Below are 12098 nucleotides of genomic sequence, written 5' to 3' on the forward strand. Positions count from 1 at the left end.
AACTATAATGGGAAGAAAATTTATATCCAATGTGTACTGAACCTAGGAAGCCAAATTATTCATAGACAACCCTCCCCCACTTATCTACTAATTAGTCGGCAAATTACAGGTACACAGTCCTACTGTTGTTTCAGCTTAACCATTTGACCTAATAAACAGCATCAACAAAAATGTTTCCTAGAGATTCTCTTCTCAGTTTTTATAGTTGTTTCTGCCCCAGGATAGCTGGATGCTTTCAGAGATACGCCGATCATTGGGAAAGCAGCGTCTAAATTTCTGGGACTTTTCCTTTACCTGAAGCTATGGGTCACATTCCTGCTGGGCTCCCTATACTCCATCCTGGGCACCCAGACCCCATTAGGTCTCTGGAGTCAATCCAACGTTGTGTCTCGTTCTTTAGACAGCTTGGCTTCTATGGCTTCTACTGGCATCCACACCTCCATCAAAGGATCAATTGGGGGGTGGAATTATATGGATGGGAATTAAGGATCTGGAAATGTATTCACCTAAGCTATTTTGGTCTGTGACCCTTTAGAAAGTCTTCACGGACTCCGGTGGAGAGCTGGGAGAGTCTACATAATGCCGTATGAAGAGCTCTGCTCTGGCTGCAGGAAGCTAAATCAAGTTGCTGTCAAAACGGAGAAGGCAGGTGGCTGTTCCAAGCACACTTTATAAACTCACTTTGAAAGTTGTTTAAAGTTTTGCTGACTTTACATTTAGAAAAAAAATAAAAACAGAAAACACGGAAAGTCCAGCAAGTTTACATTTTCTGAGTATTAACTGCAAAATACCAGCCAGATAACAGACTTTCAGAGGGAAGCTGAGGAGTGTTTTGTGGCAGAATGGGCTGTTATCGCATGAGCCTCAGGGTGGGGTTGAGCTGCTGGCTGGACAGTGGAGGAGTCTGGTAACACCCAAGGAACCTCACTCCTGGGTCTGAACTCTTACTCTGCAGTCTCAGGATATCACAGGATGTGAGCGTGGCTGTGGTGATGTATCAAGAATCAGATATTCCAAAAGGCTCTGCCAGAGACAAATAATGCAACCAAGGGACAAATTAAAGAACAGAGGACAAGAGACATTCTGATGCCAAAACTGATTTTTGAGAACCAGGGACCTAGACTAATTCAGAACAGGTTCTTTGTGTTGATTTGTTTAAGATAAATCATGATAATAATCTGAGTACCTGTATGGAAGTCATGTCCTTCTTTGCAATGCTGAGGAGGACTTGGCTCCTGCCCTGTGGATTTTGCAATCTAGAAGTTGGAAAGAGAACTCTCTGCAGGCCCCAGGCTGGCTTGTACCTAAATAACTTTCAACAACAGCTGCACAACTTGCCTCCTGGTGCTACTATGCTACAAACAAAAAACCAGGAGGAATTCACTTCCAATTTACTAGCTAAATGGTGAAATCAAACAATGACCAACAATGTTGTCAGTTTTTAGTTACTGTTTGACCTTGAGCATGGGGAAAACAGAAGGAAAGTGGAAAATACTTAGGCAGCATTTTGGGAGGTAGTGGAAGCAGCGTGGGAAAATATTTCAAATCGTTCTTGCCTATTCAGCCTAACAAAGAAAAGCCTGTGGTTTGTTGTCAGATTCCTTCAACTAAATGTGTCAAAGGGAGAAAAACTTCTCTTGGGTGAGAGAAATATTTCCCTTTAAATACCTCCATATCATCTTCTTTTTCATGCAGAGAAATTTACTGCATTTAATTAGGGGCTCCTTAAAGAAAATACATGGAGGTGTTTTTCTTGTTGTTGTTTTTTTTTTAAATAAGTGATGCCCCCCCACCCCCAACTGTTGTTTCAGTTCCTAGATTATATTTGTGGTTTTTTGTGTTTTCTTTTGCATGGGCAGGCACCAGGAATCAATCCTGGGTCTCTGGTGTGGCAGGCAAGAACTCTCCCTGCTGAACCACTGTAGCCCACCTGAGTTGCTAGATTGTATTTGAGTGATGACTAGGCAAAGTCCATAGAAGTCACCTCCCATAGAAGGCTATGTTGCTTCAAATCAGCTCAACATTAGTTTCTCAGCAATGCCTAGAGAAACCCATCTTAAATGAAAGCCCTACTGTTAAATAGTTATCACTGGCTTTCAGCCTTTGCCATCCAAATTGTAGCTAGAGAACGGCAAAGACTGAGCTGAGGAATTACTCCCCTGGAGGCTGTTACAAACCTTTTCCAGAGCACTTAACTCTTAAAGATGAGGATCACCACTTTTAAAATACCAACAATAAATTCTCACTTTTCAAAGGAGAACCTTGAGCTTTCTGTAAAAAGTGCATCCACAGTTTGGATTTTGTTTGCAATGCAGGGTAAAAAGTATATTTCTTAGAGAAGGAGAAAAAACCCTTTGGCTCCAATTATCTTCTTTATAAAGTGAGTCTAATCAGTCAGAGTAGAAGGTGGGGGCATGGGGTGAGCTCTGGGGAAAATGTCAACAGACCTCTTGAACATTATTTCATCTAGAGATCAGAAATAGTCCAGAAAAATATCTCTGAGATTTATCTGTTTTCAAACAGAGCAAGCTTTTGTCAGTACGTCCTAAAACCAGAGATCTACCTTGTACTACTACCCTGTTTGCCATATCCAAGTAGCACCTCTAATTTATTATTTTTAAATGGACTCACTTTTTATATTTAGTTGAATCAAACTGTAATCTGGGAAATCAAGAGTTTACTGTTATATTTTTCTAGAACACAAAACTATTACAATACAATTTCTACACGTCTCTTAAAATCATTTTGTGTCCCACCAATAGAGACACCATACTTCTTTAAGTGATCAAATATATCATGAAAGGAGCAATTGTTATAGGCAGGACATTCATAGTTATTTTTCTGAACCATTTATCAAACCATCTCCCAATCCCTCTCTGGTTGGAGAAACTCTTAATAAAGGCTTCCTTTTCTTTAGTACCTAAAAATGCTTTCATGTGCACCATCTCTCTTGGTTCTCCTCACAGTTACTCTGTGAGGTGGACCAGACAGACATAATCCCACTCACAGAAGAAATTAAGGCTCAAAATCTAAACTACTTACCCAATGAGACATTGCTAGTCAGTAATAAGGAAGGTATAAGAACCTAAACTTTCTGACTCATCATCAGTCAATTACAATCATACTTTTCCTTCTCATCATACTCATGGTCTACAGAGGCCACACATGAAGGATGTGTGTGTGTGTGTGTGTGTTTGTGTGTGTGTTTAAGCTACTCTCATTATCATGCACCAATTTCATAGACAGGAACTTAAGTCAATGTCAACTTATCATAGAGACAAGACTTCTGTTTCAATTCAAAGATAGTGTAGCTTCATTCTCTTCAAGATTTTGGTGGTGAAGGACACGTGCTCTCAAGTCTCACACTCCCTAGGTTTGAAACTGTATTGCATTATTTATTAGGTGTATGATCTTGGGAAAATTTTGAGTTTTAATTTTGTTCAGTTTCTTCATCAATGTTGTGGAAATAATACTTTCTGCAAGGGGTCATTGTTGATAGTGGTTATGATTAAATGAGGATATGAAAAGAAGAGCTTATTACTGTTCTTCTAAGGGAATATTAAATGATAGTTATTATTATTTTCATAAGAAATGCTTATTTTGGTGCATTTGCTACTTAATATCTTTACGTCAATGATGGCATGACTGAGTTTTTAGAATGGACGCCCATCTTCACACATATAAATAAATACTTGTGATAATAGGTATGTCAATTCAAACACTATTTACCTTCTAAGCACAAGCAAGTACTCTCTCCTCTCTCTTACCTCATTTCTGTGACCCAGTAACTATTGTCATCCCTCCAAATACCGTCACAGCAGCGAAGATACTTTACATTTTTATAGGGCTTAAAATATGCATTAACTCAAGTATCATAACTCACCTGTCTTTCAGCTGAAAGAATTATTCTCAATTCACAGATGAAGAAACACTCTCAAAGCAGTTAGATGACCTGCTAAGGTCACATAATGTGTAAATAGAAAACTTGTGATGGAAAAATAGGCCTTCTCATTTTTTCTCACCACATAAGTCTCTGATAGAGCAGGAAACACACAGTCGAATAGTCCTTTGACTTACAGTTCCCCTTCCTGACACATAATCTCATAAACTTATGCAAAAAATAACCCAAGGCATCAATGAGTGTGGAAGCATCCCACTGTGATTTGACACCAATCCAGGAAGGAGTTGTTGACTCGCCATCCTAGACTGTCATTGTTCAGTTGTGGTTTGATCCCCTATATTTAAACAGGGAAATCGGGCAGCTGGAATTGAGAATGTTCTAAAAAGGAAAACTGAATCATTTGTTTTCCTCTGATTTCCATTCTCCTGCTGTGCTGAAAGATGGCAAATAGCTGCTCTAGACCCTTTGGTGACTCAGCCACATTTTGGCAGCTTGTCTGGGATTCCAAGTCAGTTCCAGGAGTACTCATTTCCTATTTCCTCACAGTTTCAGAAATTATCACAATAGACTTTAATTACCACTATTAGCATGCAAAGGGGGAAAAGATTTTAAATTGTTATGCTTTTTCAATAATGAGCATGGGACTTTTGGATTAGAACACACAGGCAAATGCATCACCCAGTCATCTCTTTTAAAGATCAAATAACTGCCTTTGCGAGCCTCTGAGTTGGAAACGTAACTCAACTTCTGACCGAAGGTAAGACAAAGGAAAAATGGAGAAGAGAGAGAGAGGAGGAAAAAGACTAGAAAAGCTAAGAGCAAACAGAGGAAGGCACTGATCTCAGGTTCTTCTTTACCCAAAGTAAGGAATCCCACTGGTACTAGAGCAGTTGGAGAGCTTCACTATTTTTTTTGTCTCTCTTCCTTTCCTCCCGAAAAAGCTTAGGAGGAATGGGTTTTAATTGAACACTTTTGCAACATTAATGTGTTTACCAATTGCTCTGCACTATGGGGAACCGTTACCATGTTAGATTACTTCACAGTAGCAATCTCTATTAGATGATAAATTATGTTTGAAATAGTTTTAGTGCAGTCTGTTCTCTATTTTCATTTAGATTAAAGGGTAGGATTTGTTGAAACGATGTTCTCAACAGCTTTAGTAAGACACTTTAATTCATTTGAGTTTGAAAGCATTGGCTCCAAGATGAATTACAACCAAGAATAAATGTATTCAAGTCACATATAAAGTTCTTCAGCATATACATGTTCTTGTTAAAGAAAATAGATTTAAAGAAAAAAATTGAAATCTAAAACAAAGCTCCCTCAGCTAATAAATTGAATTCCTCAAAATGTTGGATTATAAGATCAATACCCCAAAATCAGTAGCTTCTATACATAAGGAATGAACAATTGGAAGAAGAAATCAAGAAAAAAATTTCATTTAAAATTGCCACTAAGAGAATCAACTATCTAGGAATAACTCTAAGTAAGGATGTAAAGGACTCATACTCAGAAAAATGCCAAACATTGTCAAAATGAATCAAAGGAGACCTAAATAAATGGAAGAACATTCTGTGTCCATGGATTGGAAACTAAGGATTGTTAAGATGTCAGTGCTACCCAGAGTGATTCGGAGATTCAACACAATCCCAATCAAAATTCCAACAAAGTTCCTTGCAGAAATGGAGACAGCAATCATCAGATTTATAGGGAAGTGTAAGGGGCCAGGGATAGCCAAAGTTACCTTGAAAAAGAAGAACAAAGTTGAAGGACTCACACTGCCTGAACTTAAAACTTATCACAAAGCCACAGTAGTCAAAATAGCACGGCACTGGCACAAGGACAAACATATAGACCAATGGAATCAAATTGAGAGCACCAGAATTCACCCTCACATTTATGACTGTATTGGTCAGGGTTCTCTAGGGAAACAGAACTGACCGAATTGATTAGGGGGCTGCTACTCTCTGTCTTTGTAATTTAAGTTAGACTTTTGTTCACTTAACCTAGAACTCTTCTTCTTGTACATATCAAATAAGAATTTGGTAGCATGGCCATCTGTTTTACTTCTAGATACCCCATGATCTACTAGCCAATGCCATAGGTCTCTGAGAATCAAACTATTTTGATTGCTGCTTTGAGTCTGCTGTCCATTATGGTAGCCATACCCACCTTGTCTTTGGCGATTGAATGCTGTCCCTTGGCTTCTGCCAATCAGGGATCTGATTATCCCCATTGTGTTTAAGGATCCAAGTTCAGTGATGACGTTTGCCACAATAACATCTAATCTACAGAGGAGAGCACCATGGAGCTCTTCAGAAGAGATGGAGTTAGTCTCACAAATTTATTTCTCACTGTCCTGTTGAAAGGTGTGTCCCCTGAGGTGGGTGAGCAGGATTTACTCACCTGATAAATCCACTCTAACATTCCAATCTCTCTAAGCTTTTGGATCCCTTCATCTACATTATACCAGGGCAGTTCTGCCATTTCAGCCTCACATAAGTAGGCCACCTTTTGGTCCATGTTTCAGCCAACCACCAAAAAAAAAAACTGTTAGAGCCCTTTCTAACCCTTCAAGCTACAACATTGAATCCTGAATCTCTGCTTAGTGGGCCCATATCAAATAAATTCAGCCTGATCCAACTTTATATTCCTTCCACCATTATCGCATAATCTTAGTATCCATTCCCACACATATTCCCCTGATTTGTTTATACAAATTGGAAGAATGATGCAGTTCTTTCGGAATAGAGTGCACCCATGGGTCACACTTTGTCCTTATCTTTTGGTGCCTGTTGAGACTTTAGTCTATTTAAAGGTGTGGAAGAAAGGTGGGGATGGGTCACAAGAAGAATTAGAAGTCTCTTGCAAACCAATTACCTCCAGGCATTCCATTGTAGTTTCATCTGGTTAAACAAGATTGATCTCTTCACACAGAGGTGTGAGGATTGTATCCTCAGGGAAGGTTATTACAGGTTTATCAGGCACAGCAGGGTTAATCTTCAGGTGGAGGTTAGATGCCTCAGGGCAGATGAAGTCAGGTGGCTATTTCCTCAGGGCAGATAATTAGAGATTTAGCTGGCAAAGACCTAGGGTTTCAGTGTCCCCACTCCTATCATTATCAACCCATTTGTCCCTGTTCCAATTTTCAGGATCCCATTCCTTTCCAACTGATGGCCTCACTTTAACAGCAGACACCTGCAAGTTCCTGAATTTAGTTCAGGCTGTACTTCAAACACTTGCACATGAGGTTTTGGTTTAGTTGCTAGAAATTTCACGTCTGCAGCTACATGAGATAAATTATTCTTTCAGGGCACACACAGAGAACTCTGCCACTGGGCCACTGTTGCCCACCCAAGGGCACACATAGAAATTTTCACATCTCTCATATGGTGCTTAAGCTGCAAATTTGAAGTCTTGACCACATGTCTTTCCTTTGTAATTCTACCCAGCATATTTAGGAAAAAACAGCCAATATCATTAATACCTTTTAACCCCACAAAACTCTGTTAAAGTGTCAAAAAACACTCACCAGCGCATCTCTTATCAGCATTTTAGTAGCCATATCCAATGGTGATATTTTTCATTTCTCTACTGCCAACTCATGCCATGGACTATCAGTGCCATCTTTATTACTGGAAATAGAGAGTCATAAGTGCCTTTGAATCTAATGAGATTAGAGAACCAATCCCCCAAACCCCAGAACCAATTTAGAAATCTCATCTTTAAGATTCTGTTTCTCAAAAACAACTCCTGGTACTAAACCTGCGTTAGCCAGAATTCTTTAAGGAGACATAGCCAACAGGAGGTATCTGTAAACATTATGCAATTCTTATAAAAATTATCTGGGGATAGGCAAGTACAAATATCTACAGGGCAGTCCACAAGCTGGGAAATCCAATGAAGGCTTTTCATGAATTCCCCAGTAGAAGTTGGCTGGTTGAAGTAGGGATGGAAATCATCACATCTCCTTTTAAAGCCTTCAACTACTTGCATGAGACTTTTCTCATCATTGAAGGCAATCTCTTCGGTTGATTGTAGATGAAATCAGCCATAGATGCAATCAATTTACTAATGATTACAGCCCATGAAATGTCTTCACAATAACAATCAGGCCAGTGCTTGCTTGACCAAATAAATGGGCACCATCACCTGGTCAATTTGACATATAAACTTAACCATCACAATGGTCAACTGATTTTTGACAAGGGGTGTGCTGATTTGAAACTGTTGTGTACCCCAGAAAAGTCATGTTCTTTAATCCTAATTCAATATTGTTGGGTGGGATCTTTTTGATTCTCTCCATGGAGATGTGACCCACCCAACTGTGGGTGGTACCTTTTGATTACATGGTTTCCATGGAGCTGTGTCTCCACCCATTCAAGGTGGGGGCGTTTACTGTAGTCCTTTAAGAGAGAACCATTTTGGAAAAAGCTTCAGAGCCAACATGAGATCCAGACATTTGGCAATGAAGAAGGAAAAGGCCCCCAGGGAAACTGTTTAAAACAAGAAGCCAAGTACCCCAGCAGATGCCAACCATGTACCTTCCCAGCTGACAGAAGTGTTCCAGAACTATTGGCCTTTCTTGAGCCACGGTGTTTTTTCCTGGATGCCTTACTTTGGACATTTTCATGGCCTTAGAACTGTAAACTAGCAACTTAAATAAATTCCCTTTTTAAAAGCCATTCCATTTCTGGTATATCCCATTCCAACAGATTTAGCAACCAATGCAAGGAGCAAAGACCGCTCAATTGGGAAAGAATAGTCTCTTCAACAAATGGTGCTAGGAAAACTGGATCTCATTTGCAAAAGATAGAAGAACACCTAACAAACATCGTATACAAAAATCAACTCAAAATGGCTCAAATTCCTAAATATAAGAGCCAAAACTATCAAACTTTTAGAATAAAACATAAGGAAACATCTTCTGGACCTTGTATTAGGCAGTATTTTTTTTTTTAAACTTTACCCCCAAGCACAAAGCAACAAAAGAAAAAACAGATAAATAGGATCTCATCAAAATTAAAACTTTTTGTGCCTCAGAGGTGTTTACCATGAAAGTAAAACAACAATCTTCACAACTGGAGAAAATATCTGAAAACCACATATCCAAAAAAGGTTTAATATCCAGAATATATAGAAAAATCCTTCAATTTAACAAAAGACAAAGAGCCAAATTAAAAATGGGCAAAAGATATTTGTATATCTCCAAAGAAGATATTGTAATCCATTCTGTGTGTGTAAACCTATTGTAGCTATTTGTATATCTCCAAAGAAGATATACAAATAGCTAAAAAAAAAAAAGTACCTGAAAAGATGCTCAACATCATTAGCCATCAAGCAAATACAAATCAAAACCACAATGAGATACCCCTTCACACCCATTAGAATGATTACTATTTAAAAAAATACATAAAATTGCAAGTTTTAGAGAGGATGTGGAGAAATAGGAACACTTATTCATTGCTGGCATAAAATGTAAAATGGTACAGCCACTGTGGAAGGAAAATTCAGCAGTTCTTCAATGTGGTAGTTTGGAGCTGTATGTATCCCAGAAAATCCTATTCTTAAAAGGTAATCCATTCTGTGTGTGTAAACCTATTGTAAGTAGGACCTTTAGATGAAGTTACTTTAATTAAAGCATGGCCCGGGTGGGTCTTAGTCCTCTTACTGGAGTCCTTTATAAATGAGATGAATGCAGAGAGAGAGATATCTATGGAAGCCAGAAGCAGAAAGCAAGGGAACCCAGGAAAGAAAGGAGAGGTCAGCAGGCACTGCCATTTGCCTTGCCATGTGGCAGAGGAATTGAGAATCACCAGTCAGTCTTCAGAAAGAAAGAATTGCCTTAATGATGCCTTGATTTGGACACAATTTTCATAGTGGCATTATTCACAATTGTCAAAAATGGAAGCCACCCAAGCCCATCAATCAATGAATGCATAAACAAAATGTGGTTTAAACATACAATGAAATATTATTCAGCCATATAAAGGAAGGAAGTTCTGTTGCATGTGACAACATGGATGAACCTTGAAGAAATGAGGTTTGCTGACTTAAGTCAGACACAAAAGGGTAAGTATTGTATGATACTCACTGATATGAAATTATTAGGGTAAGCAAGCTCAAGGAGTCAGAACCTAGAATGCAGGTTACCAGAGGATGGGGTGGGTATAGGGAATAGGAAGTTAAGGCTTAAACTGTACAGTTTCTATTTGCGGTGATGGAAAAGTGTTGGTAATAGATGGGGATGCTGGTAGAGGAACGTTGTGAAGGTAATTACGAGCACTAAAATATATACCTGAATGTGGTTAAAAGGGGAAGAAAGCACAAACCAAAACAATCTTTCTGTAGGGGCCATGTTTCCTGCATCAGGATCAATTTGCAATGACTGTTAAAAATACATATCCCAAAGGAAGAAAGGTTTATTTTGTCCAGAACCTAACTTTTCCATAGCACATGATCTAATTTAATCTGTCTGGATAAATCATTTAAACAATCCAAACACAGGGAGCCCAGAATAAGAATGAGGGCCTTTAAACCTATATAGCTTAATGTAATACCTGGATAAATCCCAGAGTATACTAAGCAGATAATGAGAAAGTATTGGCAAATTCCCTTGAGGGATGTAGAAAAAATATGGAAATATTAAACTTTACCACCAGGAAAACCTCTGATGTGTGTCAATCATTAGGGACACCCAAATCAATAGGCCAAGCCCTTGATTTTGAGGTTTGCTCTTGTGAAGCTTATCTACATTGCAGAGAAATGTAGACTACCTCCAGGTATGTCTGGGAGTTACTTCTGAAGGACCCCTTTTGCTGCTTAGATGTGGCCCCTCTCTCTCTAAATCCAACTTTGCAAGTGGAATCACTGCCCTTCCCCTTAAGTGGGATATGACATCCAGGGGTGAAAGTCTTCCTGGTGATGTGGGAAATGATTCCTAAGGATGAGCCTGGCCGTGGCACTGTGGAATCAACAATTCCATGCTGACCAAAAAGGGAAAAAGAAGTGTAAGAAATAAGGTATCAGCGGCTGAGAGAGTTCAAATAGAGTCGAGAGGCCACTCCGGAGGTCACACTTATGCAAGCTTTAGTTAGCCATTGCTCCCTATCATAGCTTGCCAAACTCCAACCAAAACCACCCCTACCAATCCTAAAGAACACCTAGGGCATTATATAAGATTCTACAAAGGTTTCATGCACTAGGGTAACTTTCCAGAAACCTACAACTTCCAGATGGGTCCCCGGATCAGATAAGTCCTGAAATGCAGAGAGGCCATCCTCTCCAGAGCATCAACTAGTTCTGTTCCCCTACCCCATATTATTGACAGCCCCTTCCAATATGAAAAAGCTAGAATGGACATAGCCCAAATACCCCTAAAGAGTGGGAGAAAGATCAAAGTTGATGGTGGAGTTATACAGAGAAGGGTCTAACAAATGACTATGACTGCTGAATCATTACATTGATATTTCTTTTGGTCTTCAGTATCTTAGAGTAACTAGAAGTAAAAACCTAAAATTGTGGAATCCTAACCCATACCAAACTCTGAAATCTGTTCTACAATTAACTGTTGTAATTTGCTTTGAAATTTAATGCTTTTTTGCATACATGTTATTTTTCACAGAAAAGGAAAACAGTCAACTGTAATGATAAATTCACAGCTATAGGATATTGTCAACTATTGATTGTACACTTTGGATGATTACATGGTATGTAAATATATAATATATATCAACAAAAAGTAGAACAAAAAAACAAAAAAATACAGATTCCAAAGCTCCATGCCAAGCTACTCAATCAGAATCTCTGAGGGTGAGGTGCAGGAATCTAGGAACCTGTATGCTTCACAAGCTTTCCAGATGATTCTGATGCATGTAATATTTAAGAACCATCCCAGAGGAGGTCAGGAAGACAGTCCAAGGCTTGCCCTGGATTGCCAGGGTTTGCCTCCAGGCTTGTTTTTACCCCAGGCCAGATAATTGTCTCAGTTGTAGGATTGCTATAAACCAATCACTGTCGTAGGAAGTACCAAGAGTGGTATTGGTTTATACTAAGCAAATGTAACACTGACTTCCATTACATCACCAAGTGTACACACAAAAACCAAATCCACAAGGTTTTGGGAATGTTCATTTATTGAACTTTATAACTTAGCTTTGATATCTGTTATGTGAAGCTCTTTTTTGAATGCATGATT

This window comes from Tamandua tetradactyla, chromosome 11 (genome assembly GCF_023851605.1).
Source record: "Tamandua tetradactyla isolate mTamTet1 chromosome 11, mTamTet1.pri, whole genome shotgun sequence".
Lineage (NCBI taxonomy): Eukaryota > Metazoa > Chordata > Mammalia > Pilosa > Myrmecophagidae > Tamandua > Tamandua tetradactyla.